This window comes from Magnolia sinica, chromosome 11, assembly GCF_029962835.1.
Source record: "Magnolia sinica isolate HGM2019 chromosome 11, MsV1, whole genome shotgun sequence".
Taxonomy (NCBI): Eukaryota; Viridiplantae; Streptophyta; class Magnoliopsida; order Magnoliales; family Magnoliaceae; genus Magnolia; species Magnolia sinica.
The window spans coordinates 52558679-52584069 of record NC_080583.1 but is presented as its reverse complement, the minus strand read 5'-3'; positions in this window follow the sequence as shown (position 1 = coordinate 52584069).

Genomic DNA, 25391 nt, shown 5'->3' with positions numbered 1-25391 from the left:
GGCCCTTGGATGTAAGGTCATAAAGGGCAAAATAGAGACAAGAAGGACAAAAGGAGTCAGGGCTAATTTACAGCCAAAAACTAATGCTTTAACCAATGTGGTATACTCTTTATTTAATTGCATGGCTTAAACATAAAGCAAGTAGTGCCATATCCACGTTAAAAGGAAAACACAGTGCTCCTGTGAAGAGATTGGCCCCTTGTTTTGGCGTCATTTTTCATATAAACCCCAAGCATCATGCATGTGTTTTGATTGTCAAAGAACTCTGGCGAAACCTTAGAGAAATAACCCGCATGAACAACCTCCCCAATAGTAGGGAGGCAGGTGAAAATACAAACGTCAAAGATAGTGGGACTCATTGGTCCACATTGAAAATGGAAGGAATTGGTTGATTGACTCCAGAATGAAATGGCCGATACAAGAATAGGAGAATTCATGAAAAAATCATGGCGGAAAAGCTAAAGCATTAAAAAATTCTGACTTCTTTCTAGAGGTCCCCATATGCATCTTGTACTCGATTGAGCTTATCTAACCAGTTAGGATGTAGCTTTGACCATGTTTTGATTTGTTTGTCAATCATTTATGATGACTAGTCAAGATGGTTTGAATACAGTAAGAAATCTCATTCCGATAAGATGGGAAGTATAGACGGAGAAAGGAGCTCACTAGAGAAAGAAGGAAGAAAGGGCAGGCCTAAAATGTCTTACCCCAAAGTCGACAAACGGGCTCTCTGACTTCCCGAACTCTGAATATGGTGCCGATAATGATTTTTTTTTTTTGAATATAACATGACAATCTAAATATGGAATATCTATAGAGCCTTTCACTTAGTATACTGTTCTCCTTACATTTGCAACATATTACAAAATATATATGTCTCTTGAAACATAAACGAAAAGAACTGTACCCACGTGTCTTCACTAACTGCCTCACTCTAAAAAAGTTTAAGAGGAAATAATAGGATGGGTTTTCTTGAAAACTCAGTGGGTACTTGTAAGTGTTATAATGTATAAAGCACACTTTCATTTGTCAAATTTCGATGAGAAAAAAAAACTTATGATGTGGTTCGCATAATGTGAATCAAGATGGTAAGTTCAAGAAGTAATTTCAAGTGATCAACATGGAAAGTTCATGACATAACTTCAAGACATGTTTTTTTTACTAAAGATCAAAACCTTCCTGAAGTTCAAGTCAATAAGCAGATCAAGACAGAAAGTTCACTTTCAAGATAAATTCTACTTCAATTCTAGTACAAGATCAAGCTCCATCTTCAAGGCCTATTGAAGATTCAACTAGAAGATTAAGCTCCAAAAAGTTCAAACTACTTCATGTCGGTCTTTTCATGTATAATTGACCCTAGAAAGACCTTAGGCTTAGGTCTTTTTAAAACATAATCATATATAGGTTTTTATATTTAATATAGACTGATTTTCGACTAGTCTAGGCTTAGATTCAACTAGTCTAAGCTGTGGCTCGACTAGTCTAAGAAAATCTTCGACCAGTCTAAAGTTTAAATTCAAAAAATGGATTTCTCTGTTGTATCCTCGACCAGTCGAGCAGACTGCTCAACCAATCGAAGAGAGGCCTTCGACTAGTTGAGGGTTACTCAACTCGAAGTTCAACAACTAAATTTTGGCACCCTCGACCAGTTGAAGCCCATGCTCGACCAGTCGAACAGGGCCATCGACCAGTCGAGCAAGGCCTTCGACCAGTCGAAGAATGGTTTTATTTAATCGTGCTCCAAATTTGAACCTTAGACGAGTCAAAGCAACAACATTTTTAACTATAAATAGATGTTCTCTCTCAATTCGAAATTACCAATTCAAGCTGAGAAAAAACCTCTATTATAGTGAAGCTATTGCATGGTATTTTAATTAATTTTTTTTTATATAGTAGCCTCTGGTTTGAATTGATTTAAAATCTATCTAGAACCTATAACCCTTGTTTATGTAATTGGACATTGAACAATCTACTTTAAGAGAAGCGGTTCTACAGGCTACATCAAGAGATACATCTTCAAGGTAAAGATAAGTACAATCTATCTTTGTATTTTGGTTTTCTCACTCCCCGAACTCAGAAACTGGACTCACAAAATTTTCGATCACCGAATTTGGTGCCGACAACCTCCGTAGTACCCCATTCTCGGCTCCCAACGCCCATATGCCAGATTCTAATCCTGGGATCCTATAATGAGGTTTTTTTTTTACATACGTTTATCTTGTAAGAAGCATAACCACAAATTTACCCAAATCACAAAGGTAACATCATCATCACATATCCACTAATATAAACAGCTGAATACAGTGCTAAAAGAGAAAATACATATATAAAAAAATCAAAGCTCCAGAAGACAGCTGCACGCTCCAAGCTGAACGCTGCTGTAACCTAACGCCACCTGCACGCATCTATCGTGCATAAGCTTATAAAAAACTTAGAGGGTGGTGTAAGTGTATGCACAAGATAAGTGCCAAGTATGTAATATCAAAGCAATGCAAAAATGTACTGGTAAGTCTAAAAATATAATAAACAAATATCATATACTGAGGATGCAATGCAATATGCAAATCTTGACGAGTTCATGAATATCGCTAGTCGTATCTAAGCCATACAAATGTAGAAGCATAGCCACCCTGTAATGTCCTAAAAAAATCCATACAAAGACCTGAGTACTACCTCAGGCTGAATAACCCAAGGACCACACAGGTTGTATAATTTAGACGAGATTTAATTAAGTGCTAAGCAATGGGTGGGTTAAGTTTGGGCCACCATTTTTACAAATGGGAAGGCCTAGAATTAGGAGTACCACTGGCTCAATGCCATCTGAAGACCTAGGAGAAATCCCAAGGGCCTATCGCTCTCAAGAGTACACTAAAACTCCGTAACGGACCTGGACCGCACGTCGGGGGTCCGATGACCTTGAAATTATATGATGATGTCCGTCCTACTGGGCTTGACAACCATTGTGGGAATCAAGCCCAGATAGTGTCTAGAAATGGCCAACTTGAGCCGTGAGTTAAGAACGTGAGAAATGCAAATATCCTAAGAAAATGAACTAAAATTTAAGTGAATTTGGCCGTTCGCTCCTACGCAAAGTCAAGGATTTCAGACCGTTGGTTTGTGTCTAAACTTCACACATGGAGAAAGAAATTTTTTTTGCACATATCCGTATAACTATGGCCCTGATTGGACACGTATGACCGTTGAACTGACACAGGCTCTCCATAGTCGATCACACCAAAATCGTGTCTTAGCATGGATCCATTGTCAGGGAGTGTACCCCATGACGTAGATGAGTAGTGAGCCTCCCTGAGAGCCCTGTTCGTCAGAAATGGCCACCCACAGGGTATAAACATAGTACAAAGTGGCCCTGGGGCCATTTGCACCTCATCTGGGGCTATAAATAGCTCTCATTTCACCCCCTCTCTCCCACATACGATTTTTGCAAACCCTAAGGGGAGAGAGAAGAGAAAAGAGAAAAGTAGAGAAGAAGAAAACTTGGGGAAAATCATTGTAACTGTGGGAGACCTTCCCCTACGTATCCATGGGCCTAATCACCGCCGCATTTCACTACCGAGACGCTTCCAACTACAACTTAGGGTAAGAAATACCAACTCTAATAGTGATATAGATCTCTTGGATGGTTTTTCTCCAACCTGGCTAACCCGTTTAATCATCTAGATGCCCGATGTTTCATTTTTGGAAACGTAGTCTTAGGACCGAGTTCGAGTCGAGCGTACTACCGAAAGGTACGGACTATAAACGCTTAGGTTGCAGTTCATCAATGCTTTCATTGTAGCTAATGATTTATGTATGCTATGACTGTGACTGCAAGAACTTGTATTGTCTTCAACATGCCTACTTCTCTATGAAATAAATTGACGGATTGCAAATGATAGATAACGTAGGCTATGTTTTTAATGAAATGTCTAAATGAGAATAGATGATGATTAGTGCTTGCCATGATTGTTTAAATGAAAAGTAGTTGATGATTTGTACTTACTATGATTATTAGGGTAGGATTCTTTGTTGTCTTATGCCTATTTATTTTCTCTATATAACCAATTGATAAAATGCAAGTTGTAGTTAACATGGTCTATGTGTTTGATGAAATGCCCCAATAAGAAATTCACTAGGATTGTTTGTTGAATACTGAGATAGATATTACACGTGGGTGTTAACAGCATTTGGATAGGAATGGGGCTACAATCGTAGTCCAGGCAATCGGTAAACGCCCATGTTTGGTTGGCCGATTTAGTCTGACCACCTTGGGTGAACCTGAAAGATAGGTTCGTACGACGACTATTGACAATGGCTAGGCCACGAGGGGCGCTTATGTGCTCCATGTCAATTAGGTCAGCGTAAGCCCGTACCAATCAAGCTTACCTAATGAATCGGTTGACCTGTTGTGTGTTTACCATGTATGGACGCGACTGTTTAAATCTAAGGTACCCCTCACCAATGTAGAGATCCACCTTTAACCATGGTACCACAATCCTCAAGACTCGTGAGCCAGACATGGTGGTATGGGACATCATGTTCATGTTGTCAGCATACGCTGGGGTGACAAGCCTCCCCGTAGTGGCCTCGAGCACCACTTCTTACAACTTGCCTATCGTATGTGTTTATCTAGGAGTGACGAACCTAGATGGATCCAGAACATAGGAAGACTGCGGTTATCTGATCCTTAATATTCGATTTGGGTCAATATTAAAAAGGGAGGTACCCTAGCTTCCCAAATTTACTGGATAAATAAGCATAATTAATCACTTGGCTAACATGACCAGGCATCACACCGCATTAGTTAGAATGTTGCGAAAAGGCGTTGGAGTCACACATTTGAGAAAGTGTTGTTATATGCGAAACAGGCAGTCGGAGTCGTGTGTTGAGGGAGTGTTAATGGGTGAGGGCATGCATCATTACTTACACTCCATTCCTGCATTAAAAAGAATAGTTAGGAAGTGACTAGTATGATTGCCTTATCATTACTGCTTTGATGGACTTGATAACATGTGTAACTTTTACCTTATAGAACCACTGAGTTGATCACTCACTCCTACTCTGGGACGGTGTTTTAAAATACCAACCAGACATTGATTTAAATGCAGGTACGGACAATGTCTATTCATTAGAGCAGGACTTCTTGGATGAGGAGGAGGAATTCTCCTACTTCCAACTCTCGAGCGGGCCGATGTAGGCCACGTACCATTACGCAAGGAACGTTGGGTATCTAGGCTTAGTTGAATACATTTACATTACCACATTTTGTTCATTTTGAACTTATACATGTATATATTGAACCAAGTTGCAAACTCATACTCTGGAAGGAATTTTATGGAATGTCATATTTACGTAGATATGTCTTGGATTTACGCACTTGCTTAACTTCATTAAATCTGGAGTATGATACGTCGTTTAGTAAAATTCTATGCATGCTTAATCAATCAACATGGAAGAAATCAGTAAACTATCTTCCACAAGACATAAGTGATGTTCAGAATCTTGGGAGTCAAGCTTTGCTCGACCCTCAAAATTCAAGGCGTTACACACCCAAAATGCCATATGTCGTGGATGTAATGCAATATGCGATGCGAATGAAATGACCAAGCTAGAGTGTGAAGTTGGGATGATAGTACATAGTATCGTAGTCTATGGGGTCCATCACAAGGGACTTCTATCCAAACTAGTCTCATACCTAAATTTGGATAGATAGACTCAATGTGGTAAACTCCTGATCTCAGGTTAGATGCGCGCCCTAATCGAAATCCTGGCCTTTACAAAGGTACACATAACAATTAGTTGCACACCACCAGCCCGAGTGGATAGTGAATGAATGAATGAATACGTAAAATGTTGAGTATGCAACTCCTATTCAATAAGTCCACATATCAGTAATATACATCTCTAGGATCATCACTAGGGTCTAGTATACTCTACACGCGATCGCCGCCTACTGGACGCTCAACCATGTAAGTGGAAGAGACCTCACTATCCGCCTGGCCAGTAATCAACCAATATCTACCTAGCACGTCGACAGCGGACCTATTTACGAGCTGGTCAAACTTAACCTAGCTATGTCCCCTACTCTCGAGTGGGTAAGGCCACACCCCCCTCCAACCAACCACGACACAGTGGGAGATGCGACTTACTGGTATTCAGCACTCGGGCACTCATGTATCCACTCAGTCTAGACGTTTGAGCGTCTCTTGGCCACGGAGGTTTAGGGACTTTCACCTAGGGACATCTATGGCACCCCATGTAGAAAAGATTTTCGGTGTCCCATCTGGCCATCCACGATATGCCCGTGGAGGCCACGACCCTGATGTCATTAGGGCGTTAAGTAGTCATATCCCAAAATGCGAGATGCATGAGTCACATAGTCCAATAATGCATCAATCCTGCACATACCGTGCACTCATATGGGACGACACCGCCTATCAGGGAGTTTCATAGACAACCTGCCCTGCCGCATATGCAATAGTCATCCATATCTCATAACAAACATGCAGATGATGCATATGTGCTTGTATCATGATGCTATGATGTCACATACTTATAATCGGTATCGATAACCGGCATCGATAATCAGCATTAACAATCGGCCTCAATAATTAGCCTAACAAAGGGCATAAGGGAAGGTCACAATGTGGACGTTTAACCATTATTGCCCATCGATATGGACATTTAACTAACATTACTCCCAAGTAGTGGCCTTCATAGGGCCAAACATATAGTGGGCCCATGACCTCACACAAGGGCCTTATACACAACATAATGGGCCACATATAATCTCAACGGGTCTCGTACAATCATAATGGGCCTTGCCATATGGGCCTCACATATCACAATGGGCTGCATCACATGGGCTTCATATACAACACATCGGGCCTCATCATATGGGCATCATATACATCAAGTGGGCCGCATCAATGGACCGCACTAATGGGCCAATATACATCAAGTGGGTTGCATTAATGGGCCGCACCAATGGGCCAACATACATCAAATGGGCCGCATCAACGGGCTCCACCGATGAGCCAATATGCATCTAATAGGTCGCATCAATAGGCCACACCAATGGGCCAATATACATTAAATGGGCCGCATCAACGGGCCGCACCAATGGGCCAATATACATTTAATGGGCCGTGCCAATGGGCCTCATAAACATCAAGTGGGTCACGTTAATGGGCCGCGCCAATGGGCCTCATATACATCAAGTGGGTCACATCAATGGGCCGTGCTAATGGGCCTCATATACATCAAGTGGGTCGCATCAATGGGCTGTGCTAATGGGCCTCATATACATCAAGTGGCCTACATAGATATACAATACATGCGTCACGGCAGGCAGCACAAATGGACAGACGATGTGTATATAAAACACATACACCACGATCAGCCCACACATACATGCATCGAGGTGGGTCCCGCCCATCCAAAACGGACAGACGGCAGGGGTGTAAAATATGTAAATCAAGGTGGGTCCCATCACACACGTACAACACGTGTGGGGTGGGCCCCACACGAACTGAAATGAATGGACGGTGTGTATAAGACACAAACATCATAGTGGGGTCCACACCACCATCTTGACAGGTGGATGAAGTGGATATACAATACATACACCAAGGTGGGTCCCACCTACCCACACATGCCAGGCAGGTGCATTCAGCACCGTCCTTTGCTGGACGGTGCGGATGAAACAGATATAGTATGGTGAGCCTCAGAACGTGCTGACGTTAATACATCAACAATTTTGCTATTGTGGGGTGGGTCCACACATGTGGACGGTGTAAATATAACACCTCCATTAAGGTGCGTCCCACGTGTGGATGGCACGTACATCAGGGTAATCCCCACCATCCCAAGCATTTGGACGGTGGAGGATATACAATGCATACATCGTTGTGGGGTCACGTCCCACGTGTGGACGTCCACCGCATCAGGGCCCCACCGTCCCTACGTGGATGGTGTGGTGGCATAGATGAAACACATACGTCATGAGGGTCCCACAGACCTTGCTGACGTCAAACATAGCAGTAGCAATAGCTGCTGGCGAGGTACTCCAGCCAATCCACTTCCATTCAAAATAGGCCCCATATGTGGGATGAGTTCCCACCGTCCAAGCAATGGACAGTGTAGATTGTATCAGAAATCAAGGTCGGCCCCACTACCCACACATGTCATACGTGTGGGGTGGGTCCCACATCCAAAAAAAATGGACGGGCAGCATGGATAAATGAATACAATACGGTGCATCCCACCGTTCAACAACTGGACGATGGGGATGGCATGTAAACATCATAGTGGGCTCCATCATCTTGGATAGTAAGATGGATGACGGTATGGAAGCCATATACATCAGGTGGGGTCCACATCAGCATGGCCCACCAGCCTTGAAGCAGGCTGATATTTATGTTTTTCCTTCAATCAGGTCCGTCCAAACGGACCACCAGGTGGGTCCACACGGTGGACGGCATGGATAACATACTTGTATCATTAGGCGGGCCACACATCGAGAGAGAGAGAGAGAGAGAGAGAGAGAGAGAGAGAGAGAGAGAGAGAGAGAGAGAGAGAGAGAGATTGGTGTAGTGGAGGGACGCCGTGTCACGCCCAAACCTGGAAATCGGATTCACAGGAATCCTGATCACCGAATCCAGTGCCAACAGCCTCCGTAGTACCCCATTCTGGGCTCCTAGCGTCCATACGCCAAATTCCGATCTTAGGATCCCACAAGGAGGATTTTTTTTCAATATACATTTAACTCGCAATAAGCATAACCACAAGTATACCCAAATCACAAAGACAATATCATCATCACATATCTACTAATATAAACATTTGAATACAATACTGAAAGAGAAATATATATGTCAAAATTAAAGCTCCAGAAGCCAGATACATGCTCTAAGCTCCACGCTGCTGCAACATAACATCACCTGCACGCATCTATCGTACATAAGCTTATAGAAAACTTAGAGAGTGGTGTAAGTGTGTGCACAAGGTAAGTGCCAAGTATTCAATACAATGTCATAATCATACAATACCGGAAATACTGGTAATCCATAAATTATACAATATCGGAATAAGCAGAAATACTGACAAGATCAGGAATAATCAGAGTAAACAAAAATACTGACAAGATCATAAATTATCAGAGTAAGTAGAAATACTGACAAGTTCATGAGTCATACAATATTAGAGTACACAATACAGATCAGCTAGGCAAATGAGGAGTCATAGAGAGTCATATCAGATACCTAGGATGTAATGCAATGTGTAAATCCTTCTAAGTCCGTTTAGACCATATAAGTGCAGAAACATAGAAACCCAAAATGCCATATATTGGGATGTAATGCAATATGCGGTGTGAATGGAATGACCATGCTAGAGTGTGAAGTCGGGATGATAGTACGTTGTATCGCAGGCTATGGGGTCCATCATAAGGGACTTCTATCCAAACTAGTCACATACCTAAATTTGGATAGTCAGACTCAATGTGGTAGACTCCTAATCTCAGGTTAGTCGCGCGCCCAACCGAAATCTTGGCCATGCGAAGATACACATAACAAATAGTTGCGCACCACTAGCCCGAGTGGATAGTGAATGAATGAATGAATGAATATACAATTCCTGCTCAATAAGTCCACATATCAGTACGGTTCCTCTCTGGGATCATCACCGGAGTCTAGTACACTCCACACGACCTGCCGCCCCATCAAGCGCACAACTGGGTAAGTGGAAGAGACCTCACTATTTGCCTGTTCAGTAGTCTGCCAATACCTACCTGGTTCATCGATAGCGGACCCATTCCTCGAGCTGGTCAAACTAGCCTAGCTATGCCTATTCCCTTGGGCGAGTAAGGCCATAGCCCCTCCCAACCGACCACGACACAGTGGGAGACGCGGCCTCCTGGTATTCGGCACTTGGGCACTCATTTATATCCACTCGGTCTCAACGTTGGGGCATCCTCTAGTACCAAGAGGGTTTTAGAGATTTTTACCCAGGGCCATCTATGGTAGCCCAATGCTCGAACCAAATATTTTCAGTGTCCCATCTGGCCATCCATGATATACCTGTGGAGGCTACGGCCCTGATGTCGCTAGGGCGTACATTAATCACATCACACAATTTAAGATGCATAAGTCATACAATCCAGTTATGCATCAATCTTGCGCATTCCGTGCACTCATGTGAGATGACCTCTGCCTATCAGGGAGTCTCATAACAGCCTGCCCAATGACATATGCAATGGTCAACCACATCTCATAACAAACATGCGGATGATGCGTATGGGCATGTGTCATGATGCTATGCTGTCACATACTCATAATCGGTATCAATAATTGGCATCGACAATTAACCTTGACAATGTGAACCTTTAACCAACATTGCCCCCAAGAAATGGACCATATAGAGCCTAACATACAGTGGACTCATGGCCTCCTACAAGGGCTAAATATACAACACCATGGGCCTCACTTAAGAGCTTAATACACATCACGATGGGCCTCACTCATGGGTCACATATACATTGAGTGGGTCGCATCTCATGGGTCTAATATACATCGCAATGGGCCGCTCACATGGGCCTAATATACATCAAGTCGGGCCTCATCATATGGGTCAGAAATATATCATAATGGACCACGTCCCATGGGCCTCGAATACATCATAATAGGCCTCGACAATCGGAATCAGCCTCAACAATCGGCCTAGACAATCGGCACTAATAATCAGCATCGATAATCGGCAGCAACAATCAGCATATAAACAAGGCGGGGTCCATAGATAAACAGCTGATCAACCATAATATAAAGATCGGCTCACGGCCGTGGTTATATCAAATCTGATGGCACGGAACCATTCGTCTATGGCGAATGGGGCTCACTTATTTGGGTTAACCCACTTAGAGAATGGTGCAAATGGGCCTAACAAAGCCTACAGGAAGGTCACAATGAGGACATCTAACCATCATTGCACATCAATGTGGACATCTAACTAACATTGCTCCCAAAGAGTGGCCTACATAAGGGATTCATACACAACGTAATGGCCACACATACATCACGTTGGGCCTCATTCATGGGCCTCTCATATATCACGTTGGGCTTCTTACAAGGGCCTCAAACGTATCACAATGGGCCACACCCATGGGCCTCAGATACATCTCGATGGGCCACGCCCATGGGCCTCAGATATATCACAATGGGGCTCGCTCATGGGCCTCGAATACATCACATTGGGCCTCACCCACGGGCCTCGAACACATCACAGTTGGCCCACACAAAGGCCTCACATATGTCTAATTGGACCTCATATAAATCAAATGGGTTGATCAAATGGGCCGAATCAAATGAGTCAATCAATGGGTCGAATCAAATGGGTCGATTCAGATGGGCCGAATCAATGGGCCGATTCAATGGGCCGAATCAATGGGTCAATCAAATGGGCCGATTTAGATGGGCTGAATCATTAGGTTAATCAAATGGGCCGAATCAAATGGGCCGATTCAGATGGGCCGAATCAATGGCCTGATTCAAATGGGCCGAGTCGAATAGGCTGAGTTGAATGAGCCGATCAAATGGCCGATTCCAATAGGCCATTCATCCATTGTTAAAGATCATTATAGAGCACATATATATAAAACGAATTAAAATGAATAATATCCAAAGGATCCTCTGGACCATACCATAAATGGCAGTGGATGATAATGATTTCCACAGTTAAATTTCTAGTGGGCCCCACCATAGTATTTATTTTCCATCCATACTATTCATATGGTCACAAGGACCTGAATAGGGAAGGAAAACAATTATTATATTGAATCAAAGCTTCTATAACCTAAAGGATTTCAATGGTGGGCGTTCAACATCACTGTTTTCTGTAGGGTGGTCCACTTGATGCTAGATTTGTCTTATTCTTTTTCTCATGCCAGAAAATGATCTCACAAATAGTTGGATGGTTTGAATACAACACATGCATCATGGTGGGTCCACATCCCAAACGGACGGTATGGTTAAAACACGTATAATAGGATGAATCCCACTATCCAGATGGACGGTAAGGATAAAACACAAATATCATGGTGGTATCCACCGTCTAAACAACTGGACGGTGCAGGTTTAACAACACATACATCATGCATGGAACCCGTTGGACTTGCTGATGTCTTCACATTTAGCTAGCTAAGTGTGTTAGCCCACCATCCATCAGATGGATGGTCTGAATATAAAACAGATGGACAGTGTGAGGACAAAACACATACATCAAGGTGGGTACCATATGCCATGGGTGGAGGGATATACACATCATGATTAGGGTCCCACGGACCTATTGACGTCAATACACAGATATCTAGCTGGTGCGTGGTGCACCAGCCAATCCACTAGACAGAGGTGGGTCCCACATGGGGCCCACCATAACGCTTATTTGCCATCCAATCCGTTATTAAGGCCACACAGACCTAGATGAAGAGGAAAAATAAATTTCATATCGATTCAAAACTTCTGTGAAACCCAAAAATGGTTTCAATGGCAGATGCTCGATTAACACTATTTCCTGCGACGTGAGCCACTTGAGTTCCACCTACGGCTGATTTTTGGGATGGCCCATAGCCAGGAGGGGGGCCACCAAATGCACGGCATGGATGTTCAACACTCATCACGGTGGGGCCCACGGTTGAGACCCATGTCCCTGGTCGTCTGCCCACACAGTAGCGCAGGACGCTGCTGACATCCTCTGTAGGCAGCAGTAGCTGACGCGGCTGTTGCTTATATATCTATATTTTAAAAATTATATATTTTTGGGGTTTTTCATATGTGGGGCCCGCATCAGGTGAATCCACTCCAGCCATTGCATTCCATGGCTCGAGACAGTCCGAACGAGCCCAATATTTGGGGTATTTTGGTGTATAGAAACATCAGGTTAGATTTCAATGGTAGAAAATACTATTTTTTATGGTATGGCCTGCCAAAAAATTGGATTCACTTCATTTTTCGGCTCAACGCCTAAAATAAGCTGGGGAATGGAATGGATGGTGTGGATTAAATTAATGCATCAAGGTGGGGCCTGTATGAGTGGCCCACCTAAAAATCTAAAAACCAACTAACATTATATATATTATTTTTTATTTTGTTAGCTTGTTAGTACACACCCATGTCAGTACACACACTCCATGTTAGCCATACCTTGCTTCACGTCCAGCATCCAGGGAAGCGGGATGGCATGGATAAACACAGCATCATGGTGGGTCCCACATGTACGTGGCCCACATTTTCATCAAGGTGGGTCCCACATGAACGTGGCCCACCTGATGGGTCTAATATTTGTGTTTTCTCATCATCCATAAGGTAGGGTCCACATGACTTGGATGGTTTGGATAAGACATACGTCAAGGTGGGGTCCATCCGAGTGGGCCACACATCACACAAAAATGAGAGAGAGAGAGAGTAACACCCACCTCTAGATCTACTCCTTCATCAATCCCTCAGGTCTTCAAGCCTTCTAGGATCCTTATTAATGGTGGAGATGGGCTTCTAATGGCTGGATTGAAGGGGACCTAAGGTGAAAGAGGGCTGGCCATGGAGATGGGTTGGGACGTCCATGGCTTCTTAGTTGCTAGGGAAGATGAGAAAAAGAAGAAGGAAAGAGAGAGGGAGAAGTTATGGCTTGTCATAATGATGTAAGGCCATCATAAATGCCTAGGTAAGGGGAGGTGTTGACTTAAGAAGAAGAGTCATTATTACTTGTGTAAGGATATGACATCACCCACCTAGAGAATGGTGCTATAGGGGTAGGTAGGCCCCGTAATGTGTGGTCCATAGCCATTATAAGGCGCGGGCCACGACTTATGATATAAGTGTCGTATTGGCGCATGAGACGTGACATTGGAACCACGACGACAATACCGTCATGACGGTATAAGTTTCGAGTTGAGCCGACTCAGATATACTGGACACGACTCAAGATCGGGCGCAAATGCCGATAACAGATCGCGGGTCACCGAAATTCGACTGGAAAGATTGCGGAAGCCTATGGAACGATACAGTATAGGATACGAGTCTTACACCCTGCCACTATGGGCCCCTCTTTGATCACAACATATACATTAAAGTGGGTCTCATCACAAGTGGGACCTTAAATGAAAATTAACAATGGATCACCCACCGTTTACAATTCTTCTTGGATCCATGGCAATATAAACTCCTTGGCTTCTTCTTTGATGGTAGATGATGAGAGTTGAAGGGTTAGATGGTGAGGATCTTGGGGTAGGAAGTGGGCCACACATAAAGCTCTTCTCTCCTTAAAATGCTTGGACGGCCAACCTCATTGGTTGCTTGGAAAAATGAAGTGAGATGAGAAACAGAGGTTGTAAGGGAGAGGGATGGGTGCGATGGGTGAGAGATGGATGTGAGTGATGTGTGTACTTGACTTGAGAGTTGACTTTGGTTGAGAGAGGGATGGGTGAGTGATGGATGTGTACTTAACTTGTACATTGATTGATTGATTTGATGAGTTGTAGAGATTCTCTCAAAATTCAAAATGCGCGGCATTTCTTCGAAATGAACACGAGCCCACAACTCATGGCCTGGGTATTGCATCGGTGCACAAGATGCAGAGTTAGAACCACAATGACGGTGCGGTCGTAATGGTACAAGTTTTGGGTTGAGTCGACTCAGGTATACGAGATACGACTCAGGGTCACGCGCAAACGCCGGTTACAGGTCGCGGTTTGCTGAAATTTGACAGGGACGATCGTGGGAGTCTATGAAATAGTACGGACTAGGATACAGGCCTCACAGGTTTCTTTGAGATATATAGAAAATCTCATTGTTGGTTTGTTTGAGATAGCTAGAAAATCTTATAAAGGGATTTTTGTTTATAATAGCCCTTCTAAAATCACAACTGTATATGGTTTTAAGGTGAACCAGTGAAAACCTTATTTTTAGGGTTGTGATTATTGGGAGTGAAGTAGGTGTGGCTGTTTGAGATAGTTGGTGTACACACCGAACCACTATAACTCCTGGTGTTGTGGTGCATGTTTAAGTTGTATATTTGTGGTGAATGATTGTAATCTTATTTCTGCACTAGTGCTGAATGATTATAATTTTATTTCTGCACTAGTGGTAAATGTTTGAATAGATATCTTTATTATCTCCTGCTTGGTTTGAAATCTTAATCCTTACAAACGTCCGTGAAATAAGGTTGTCCTACCTAAAACATTGTTTTTGGTGAAGATTGTCCTACAAACTAAGTTTGAATCAATTTTTCAATACTAGTGCTATTGATATTTCTTATTTATTCTGATTTATTTATTATTTTAGTACTTTAAGTTTTTATTTGGCATAGTCCTATTCAACCCCCCTCTAAGACTGTTAAGCTCGCCTTTTTCAGTACTTTTATCAAGTGGCATAACACTGCTAGTCAGAGTATAGCGTAGGCAATCATATCACATAATAAATAAGTAGCATTTACAACTAATAGAGTAGCATAAATAACCACATAGAACATATGCTACTGACAGGAAGAGGATGGAATGCAAAGATGCGTGGAAATGCATAGATGTATATGGTGCACTGGGTCTGCGAAATACTCCAAATAATAATAAAAAGGACAGCCTCACATCCCTCCTAATAAGGTCAGGGGATTGGTGCAATTTACTATATTCCTATGGTAGGTTTGTGACACTCTCTCCCATGGTCTGAGCACGTATACACATGAAAACAGATGACTTTCCAATGGCCAATTGGGGTAACTATTGGATATCGTACTCTAAGGACCCAATAACCTCCCTAAGATAGGAAACTAGGGCTTCTTCATACATAAGAAGATTACTCCTACATCTCTCGAGGGGTCTGTATGGTTCCCAGTCTACATTGAACCATTCGACAAGTTCAGTTAGATCAACATGAGGGACGTTACCAAACATCTACACTACTCATAGGTGTCATCACCACATCAAGGGAAAATGATGGGCCGCCCATTCATATACAATATATAGTCATTGAGTCCTATCACCACACTATGTACAGTGGGTTGCCTGGTCTTTTAAGAATCAATCCTGGGCGGAGCACCCCCTCAGGTCTTATCACTTTGTCACATAGATGGGCCGCCCAACAACATACCATATATTAATGCCTCGGGTCCTGTCACCACATCGCGTAAATGGGTTGCCCGACAATCATGCAATCCAACATACACTTAACCATCATGAGAGACGACATCAACACTACATCATGTGCCTCCAATACAATATGAGCCAATCATGACGACCCAATATTGCCTTTGATCAACACGAGGGCTAAAGATCGGTCTTCCTCCTTTTAGGATGTATACATGGGTATGCTATGCTATATTGATGCCAAATGAATATCATGTACTGTTTATGCATGTATCAGATTATCATTGAATCATCTACATACAACATTCAAGTGGTCATGTGCCCAAGTCCTCGGGTTTTAATTTGCATTACTTAAATGCACCAAATTATTCATCATTACACATTTAACGCACTTCATCATGGAAGCAGCCTACCTAGCCCCTTAGCAATTCATTTTGTGGCCAGCTTCAAGTCTTAAATCCCATGAGCAAGCAAGCTTTACCAAGGCTTATGAATAAGTGGGCTTAACGAAGGCCCATAACCCAAGTGAGCTTTCCAAAGGCCCAATTCCATAACATGTGGGCTATCTTATAGCTCATAGGCCGAGTGGGCTCCCTCGAGGCCCAAATAGAATAATTGGGCTCTCACAAGGGCCATAACACAGTCACTACAAGAGATAATAACTATCTCCACACCCTTATTACATTACCATGCCAAATGGGCCGAATAAAACATACATGATATGAATGAAATTCACATCAACACAACCACACATTCCATCAGATATATCAAAACCATTCATCACAATCAACCACACATCATAGGGTTATCCACACCTTACATTAATTAATTCCAAAACATACATTGTGATCAGGTCATGGTGGATGCCATAGATAAACCACATATATCAATGTGGGGTCCATGGCTAGTGGGCCTATTGTCTCATCCGATATATGGACAAAGTATTAACGTTATATTGGGTCTAAGGTGGGCCCTAGGGCCAGAACCAAGCTGATATTTGTGTTATCCCTTCATACAGTTCCTATTGACCTTATAAATGGTTTAGATGGCACATACACATCATAAATCATGGGCCCCATTGTCACGTCCCAAACTCGGAAAACGGGCTCACAAAATTTCCGATCGCCGAATCTAGTGCCGACAGCCTCCGTAGTGTCCCATTCTCGGATTCCGGCACTCTCATGCCAGATTCCAATCCTGGGATCCTACAAGGAGGATTTTCAGTAGAAATTTTTTTTTGTAATAGAGCATAACCATAAGCATAACCAAATCACAAAACAACATCACCACATATCCACTATATCGAAAACTTTTAAGTACAATGCAGAAAGGGAAATACAGGGTGATCAAAAGCTTCAGAATAAACTGATATGCACTCCTGCCTCAGCGCTGCTGCTGTCCAACACTACCTGCACGCAACGGTCGTGCATAAGCTTACAAAAGCTTAGAGGGTACTGTAAGTATGTGTGCAAGGCCAGCGCCAAGTGTACAATATCAGAGTAATGCAGAAATATGCGATAAGTCCATGAATGCTATCAGCTGTACCAACGCTATATGATGCAAGACATGAATGCTATCGGCCATATCAAGGCCATGCGATGCGAGGCCTATGTAGCCAAATGTCATATGCGAGATGCGAAGCAAGCATGTCAGTCCTCATCAAGTACACATATCAGTATAGTTCCTCTCTGGATATCACCGGGGTCTAATACACCTCACGCTGACTGCCTCCTCCCTAGCTGCACAGTCAAGTAAGTGGAAGAGACCACACTATCCGCCTGACCAGTAGTCTGCCAATATCTACCCGGCTCGTCGATAGCGGACTCATTTGCGAGCTGGTCAAACTCAGCCTAGCTTATAGCCCCCTCACTAGGGCGGATAAGGCCACACCCCCTTCCAACCGACCACGACACAGTGGGAGAGGCGGCCTACTGGTATTCGGCACTCGGGCTCTCGTGTATCCACTCGGTTTAGGCGTTGGAGCATCTCCTGGTACCAAAAAGGTTCTGGGATTTTCACACAAGGACATCCAAAGTGCCCACAATGCTAGAGCCGATATTTTCGGTATCCGATACGACCATCCATAATGTGCCTGTGGAGGCGATGACCCTAATGTCACTAGGGCGTGTAGTGATCAAGTCACACATATGCGAAATGCATGAGTCACATCGTCAAATCATGCAATAATTCTGCGCGTACCACGCACTCATGTGGGGGCACTCCGTCTTATAAGGAGTCCCGTAAATGTCTCAACCCAACGGCTTATGCTATAATCAAACATTCCTCATATCAAGCATACATATGATGCATATGGGCATGAATCATGGACCTATACTAAGCATGTTATAAAGTGATGAATTATCCCTACAATGCAGATGGGCCTAGAAGGCCTACACACCACAAGTACGACCTATCAATGGGCCCTAGGGAGAGTCGTAATGCGGACATTTAACCAACATTATACTTACAATGTGGACGTCAAACCAACATTGCTCCCAAGGCATAGCTTGCCACAAACCATGAAGAAATCATGCATTGCAATGGACCCTAAGGACAACCCGTTGAGCCTCGATCCATGGGCCTTAGGTACATCAAATGGGCCGTATCACATGGGCCGTACATTCATCAAATGAGCCTCATTAATGGGCCTTACCAACGGGCCTTATGTACATTGCAATGGGCTATAACCCATGTGCCTTAGAATATATCAGAATGGGCCTAATCACATGGGCTTTACATTCATCAATTGAGCCACATTAATGGGCCTTACCAACGGGCCTTATGTACATTGCAATGGGCTATAACCCATGGGCCTTTGAATGCATCACAATGGGCCTTGTAACATGGGCCTCAAATACATTGAATGGGCCCCATCACATGGGCCTTACATTTATACCAAGGTGGGCCACACCAAAATACAAGTGGTGATGATGATTTCCACCATTAAAATCCCTAAGGCCCACCAACAAATATATATTATATAATATAATATATAATATATACAATATAACATATATAATATAATATATATATATATATATATATATATGTATATACACACACACCACACGCATGCACACACGCACACACACGCGCACAGGTCCACCACCGTCCGGGTGGACGGTGCGGCGAGCACATACAAAGGTAGGCCCCACCGTCGCTGCGGGACGGTGGCGAACACATACATCCTGTGGGTCCCATGTGGGGCCCACCATAACGTTATCTTCCATCCAACCCGTTCACAAGGTCGCACGGGCCACTGGAAGAAGAGGAAAAATGAATTTCATATTAAAACTTTCGTGGCCCATAAAAGGGTTTCAATGGTAGAGTTCAATCACCTTGTTTTCTTGTGGTGTGGGTGCCCGAGGTCGGATCGGATCGATTTTGGAGGGGACCCACCTCGAGGGGTGGTCACATGGATGGGACGGTGTGGATACAAAATATACATCATGGTGGGGCCCACATGAGGGGCCGTGGGTCCCTGCACGGACGCCCGCCTACACGCGCGCCTGCGCCTCTGGCGCTGTCAGCGGCAGCAGCGAAAGCTGCTGCCCTTATATCTATTTTTTTTTTTTTTGAAAAACCTTTGTTCTCAAGGTTTTGCATACGTGGGGCCCGCATCAGGGAGATCTGAGCTCGCCATCGATCCCCATAGCTCAAGACAAGAAGGATGAGCCCAATATTCAATATATTTTGGTGAATAAACACAGCAGTTGGATTTTTAATGGTAACCACCACTGTTTCTCATGCTATGGCCCACCAGTTACTCGGATCTGCTTCATTTTTCGGCTCAACGCCTAAAATGAACTCAAGAATGGAATGGACGGCATGGATTGATCTCATACATCAATGTGGGGTCCCCACAAGTGGACCACCTCAATAGGGTGTGAACCAAGCTGATATTTGTGCTTTCATTTTAGTCCAGGGACGTCCCTGGACAGGGACGGCCTATGCATAGTGCCTGCACAAGGTGGGCCTTGCTCCTGTGGGCCACCAAATGGATGAATGGTAAGGATAAAACATACATTAAGGTGGGGCCCATCCAAGTGGGTCACATGGCCACCCCATCACACACAAAGATAAATAAATAAATAAATAAAAGAGAGGGAGAGAGAAATAGAGAGAGAAATGGGACACGCATGATGGAGGGCTCCGCCACTATGAGCCCTCCCTTACAAGCAATCATACATCGAGTGGGTCCCATTGCATGTGGGCCCACCAAATCAAGGATCAACGGTGGAGATCCCTTCTCCACCAAAATGAAAGGTCTAGATGACCCTTTACAAGCTAGAAAATAGACATCATGATGGGGTTCATAGAGAATGGCCCCATCACGGAATGATCATGAAGATCAAGGTGGGCCATCGACCACATCTTAAGGTCCCAAGTGAGATCCATACCATTGATCGGTAGGCCTCACTTGGTCCATCATCAAAACATGAAAAACCTATCCTATAAGGCACCCACCGTCCGATCTTCTTGGTCCGATGGAAAGCCGACCTCCTTGAGCTTCACTTTGATGGGGGGAGATGAAGATTCAAGGGCTAAGATGGAAGATTTTGGGATGGAAAGTGGGCCACACTACTCACTTCTCTTTTTTCTCTCCTTGGAAAAAAAATGGACGTGTGAGGCTTATGGGTTGCTTGGAATTGGTGTGAGAAAAGAGAAAGAGAGAGAGAGAGATAAGGAGAGGTGATGGGTGTGATGGGTGAGTGATGTGAGGTGAGGGATGGGTGAAGTGAGAGGTGGTTTGACTTTGGTGAGAAAAAGCATGGGTTGCTTTACTTGTGGAGAAAGGTGATGTGTACTTGACATGAGGTGATGGATGGGATTGATTGATGGGATCGATTTGACACATTGTAGAGATTCCCTTGGGATTGCAAACGCGCGGCGTTTTCTTCGAAATAAACGCCGGCTCACATCTTCCTGCCAGGGTATCGGATCGGTACAAGAGACGCGGCGTTAGAACCGCGACGACGGTGCGGTCGCAAAGGTACAAGTCTCGAATTAAACCAACTCAAATCTACAACATACGACTTAGGGTCGATCACAACGTCGATTATACGTCGCAGGTTGTCAAAATTCGACAGGAAGGATCGCGGGACTCGATGGAACAGTACGGACTAGGATACGGGTCTTACACCCATAGAGGTTTGGGTCGGCCACATTTTTGGAATAATGTCCTAACATGATTAGTAGGGTTGAAAATCGGGCGGGTTGGGTCGGGTGATGCTCCCAACTCAAGGTTCCTATACCTCAACCCTAACCCAACCCAATCCAACCTCGCGTTGGGAATTCTCAACCCAAGCCTAACCCAAGCGGTCTTGGTCGGGTTGATTGGGTTGGTCGGGCGGATACATGCTAATATTTTTGTTATTACATTAGTCTATTATATTTCTATACATGTCTTATTTGTTGTACATTTGATTTTATTAATTATATATGTAATTATTTATCATAAAGAACTTTATTTTTTCTAAATAAACAAGCTAAAATATAGGACAACTACTCCTTTAAAAGTCGTGTTGTGTAGCACACAATCTATTTGGGAGAGAAACTTGGTGTATCTTGTTAGCTTGGGTCATCAAAAATAATGTGGACTAATGAGACCCGATGGCACTGGAATTACCTGTGCCTTTAACAATCTACACTCAATTATATATATCGTTTGGGTTCGGGTTGGGTTGGGTTGGGTTGGGCAACCTGAGACCTTAACCTAAGCTGTCATGCTCCAAACTTGGAAAATGGGCTCACAAAATTTTCAATCGCAGAATCGGCACCAACAACCTTCGTAGTGCCCCACTCTCGGCTCCCGGCATTCATATGCCAGATTCCGATCTTGGGATCCTACAAGGAGGATTTTTAAAATAATTTTATTTTGTAATGGAGCATAACCACAAGCATAACCAAGTCACAAAACAACATCACCACATATCCACTATATCAAAAACTTTAAGTACAATGAGGAAAAGGAAATGCAAGGTGATCAAAAAGCTCCAAAATAATCTGATACACACTCCTGCCTCAGCGCTGCTGTGATCCAACGTCACCTGCACGCAACGGTCATGCATAAGCTTACAAAAGCTTAGAGGGTAGTGTAAGTGTGTGCGCAAGGCAAGTGCCAAGTATGCAGTATTAGAGTAATGCAGAAATATGCTGGTAAGTCCATGAATACTATCAGCCGTACCGAGGCTATGTGATGCAAGGCATGAATGTTATCGGTCATACCAAGGCCATGCGATGCAAGGCCTACGTAGTCGAATGTCATATGCGAGATGCAATGCAAGCATGCTAATCCTCATTAAGTACATATATCAGTATAGTTCCTCTCTTGGATATCACCGGGGTCTAGTACACTCCCCACTAACTGCCGCTTCCCTAGCCACACAGCCTAGCAAGTGAAAGAGACCACACTATCCACTTGACTAGTAGTTTGCCAATACCTATCTGACTAGTCGATAGCGGACTCATTTGCGAGCTGGTCAAACTCAGCCTAGCTTACAACCCCCTCACTCGGGCGGATAACACCACACCCCCTTCCAACTGACCATGACACAGTGGGAGGCACGGCCTAGTGGTATTCGGCACTCGGGCGCTCGTGTATCCACTTGGTCTAGACGTTGGAGCATCTCCTGTACCAAAAAGGTTATGGGATTTTCACCCAAGGACATCCTAAGTGCTCACAGTACTAGAGCCAATATTTTTAGTATCCAATTCGGTCATCCACGATGTGCCTATGGAGGCCATAGCCCTGATATCATTAGGGCATACAATGATCATGTCACACATATGCGAGATGCATGAGTCACACCGTCCAGTCATGCAGCAATCCTGCGTGTACGCGCGCTCATGTGGGTAACTCCTATCAGTGAGTCCCATAAATAATCTGCCCAATGGCATATGCTATGATTAGTCACTCCTTATATCAAGCATACATATGATGCGTATAGGCATGAATCATGGAGTTATATTAAGCATGTTAAATGGTGATGAACTATTCTCACAACGAAGATGAGCCTAGACGACCTACACACAACAAGTACGGGCCTATCATTGGGCCCTAAGGAGAGATACAATACGGACATTTAACCAACATTATTCTTACAATGTGGACGTTAAACCATCATTGCTCCCAAGGCATAGCCCGCCATAAACATCATCACATAAACCATGATAGAATCACACATTGCAATGGACCTTATGTACATCCCATTGGGCCTCGACCCAAGGGCCTTAAATACATCAAATGGGCCGCATCAATGGGTCTCATATATATCAAGGTGGGCCTCAACAATGGGCCTCATATAACATATCGGGCCTTATCAAATGGGCCCCAAGTACGTCACATCAAGCTTAATCAAATGGGCCGAATCAAATGGGCCAAGTCTAATGGGCCAAGTTGAATGGGCCAAGTCAAATTCATCTATTTTTAAAAATTAATATATAAGTATTATATAAAACTAAATCATATCAAAAGATCAACTGGACCATACCATATTTAACCATAGTGATAATGATTTCTACAGTTAAATTCCAGTGGGCCCCACCATGGGGTTTATTTCTCATCCAGTCTATTCATAAGGTCACAAAGACCTGGATTTAGAGGGAAAAACAATTATCATATAGGTCCGAACTTGGTAGCCCAAGGGATTTAATGGTGGACGTTCAAACCCACTGTTTTCTATAATGTGGTCCACCTGATCCTAGATCTGTCTCATTTTTCTTTTATTCTCAAGCCGTAAAATTATCTTTCAAAATGGTTGGATGGTTTGGATGCAACACATCCATCAGAGTGGCCCCATATAGATGGACGACATGGATAAAGCACATACCTCAAGGTGGGGGCCACATTGATGGAAGGAGTGGAATACATACATCAGTGGATCCCACATGGGGCCCATCATAATGTTTATTTTCCACCCAATCTGTTAATAAGATCACAGGGACCCAGATAAAAAGGAAAAATAAATTTTATAATGATCCAAAACTTATGTGACCCAAACAGGGTCTTAATGGTAGACGTTCAATCCCACTGTCCCTGTGATGTGGATCACCTGAGTTCCACTTACGACTGATTTTTGGGAGGGGGCCCACTGCCCTAAAGGGGGCCCACCAAATGCACGGTGTTTATGTCCACACACATCACAGTGGGGCCTACGGTTGGGACCCATGGTCCTTGGCCTTTTGAGTAACACAGCAGCAAGACGCTGTTCAGCGTCCTCTGGACGAGCAGCAGCAGCGCTTGCTGCACCCTTTTTTTTGTTTTCTTACGGATTTTCCTAGGTGGGGCCCGCATCCAGAGAATCCAACCCACCCATTGGATTCCATGGCTCGAGACTGTCCAAACGAGCCCAATATCCAGTATGTTTTGGTGAGTAGAAACATCAAGGTGGGCCTTAACGAATTTTAAAGGTAAGAATCACCATTTCCAACGCTATGGCCCACCAGATAATCGGATTAGCTTCATTTTTGGGCTCAACGCCTAAAATGAGTTGGGAAATAGGATGGACGGCGTGGATTTGATTTATGAATCCAGGTGGGGCCTGCATGAGCGGCCCACCCAAAACCCTTAAACCAAACTAATATTTTTTTTATTTTTCTGTTGCTGTCAGTACACCCCACTGTCTGCTCACGCTTCATTGGACCACGTACAACATCCAGGGACACTGGACGAATGCTATGTATATATTATCAAGGTGGGTCCCACATGGACGTGGCCTACTTGATTTGGATCAATCCGATATTTGTGTTTTCTCCTTACCATTAAGGTAGGGCCCACATGGCTTGGACGGTGTAGATCCAACATGTCCATCAAGTGGGTCCCATAAAGGTGGATGACATGGATAAATTGCATACATCATGCATACATCATGGGGCCAACAACAAGGGAAAAGAGAGAGAGAGAGAAAGAGAGGGAGATCGAGTGATGGAGGGACCCTAGCACTATGGGGCCTCCCTTCCATACATCACAACATACATCAAGGGGTCCCAACATGTACGGGCCCACCAAATCAAAACCAATGGTGGAGATTCCTTCTCCACCAAAAAAATTGAAGGTCTAGATGACCCCTTTCAAACTAGAAAGTAAACATCATGATGGGGTCCATGGAGAATGGCCCCATGATGGAATGATCATGAGAATCAAGGTGGGCCATCGGCCACATCTAGGGTCCAAAGTGAGATCCATACCATCAATTGGTAGGCCTCACTTGGCCATCATCAAAGCATTAAATCTAGGCCTATAAAGCACCCACCTTCGATCTTCTTG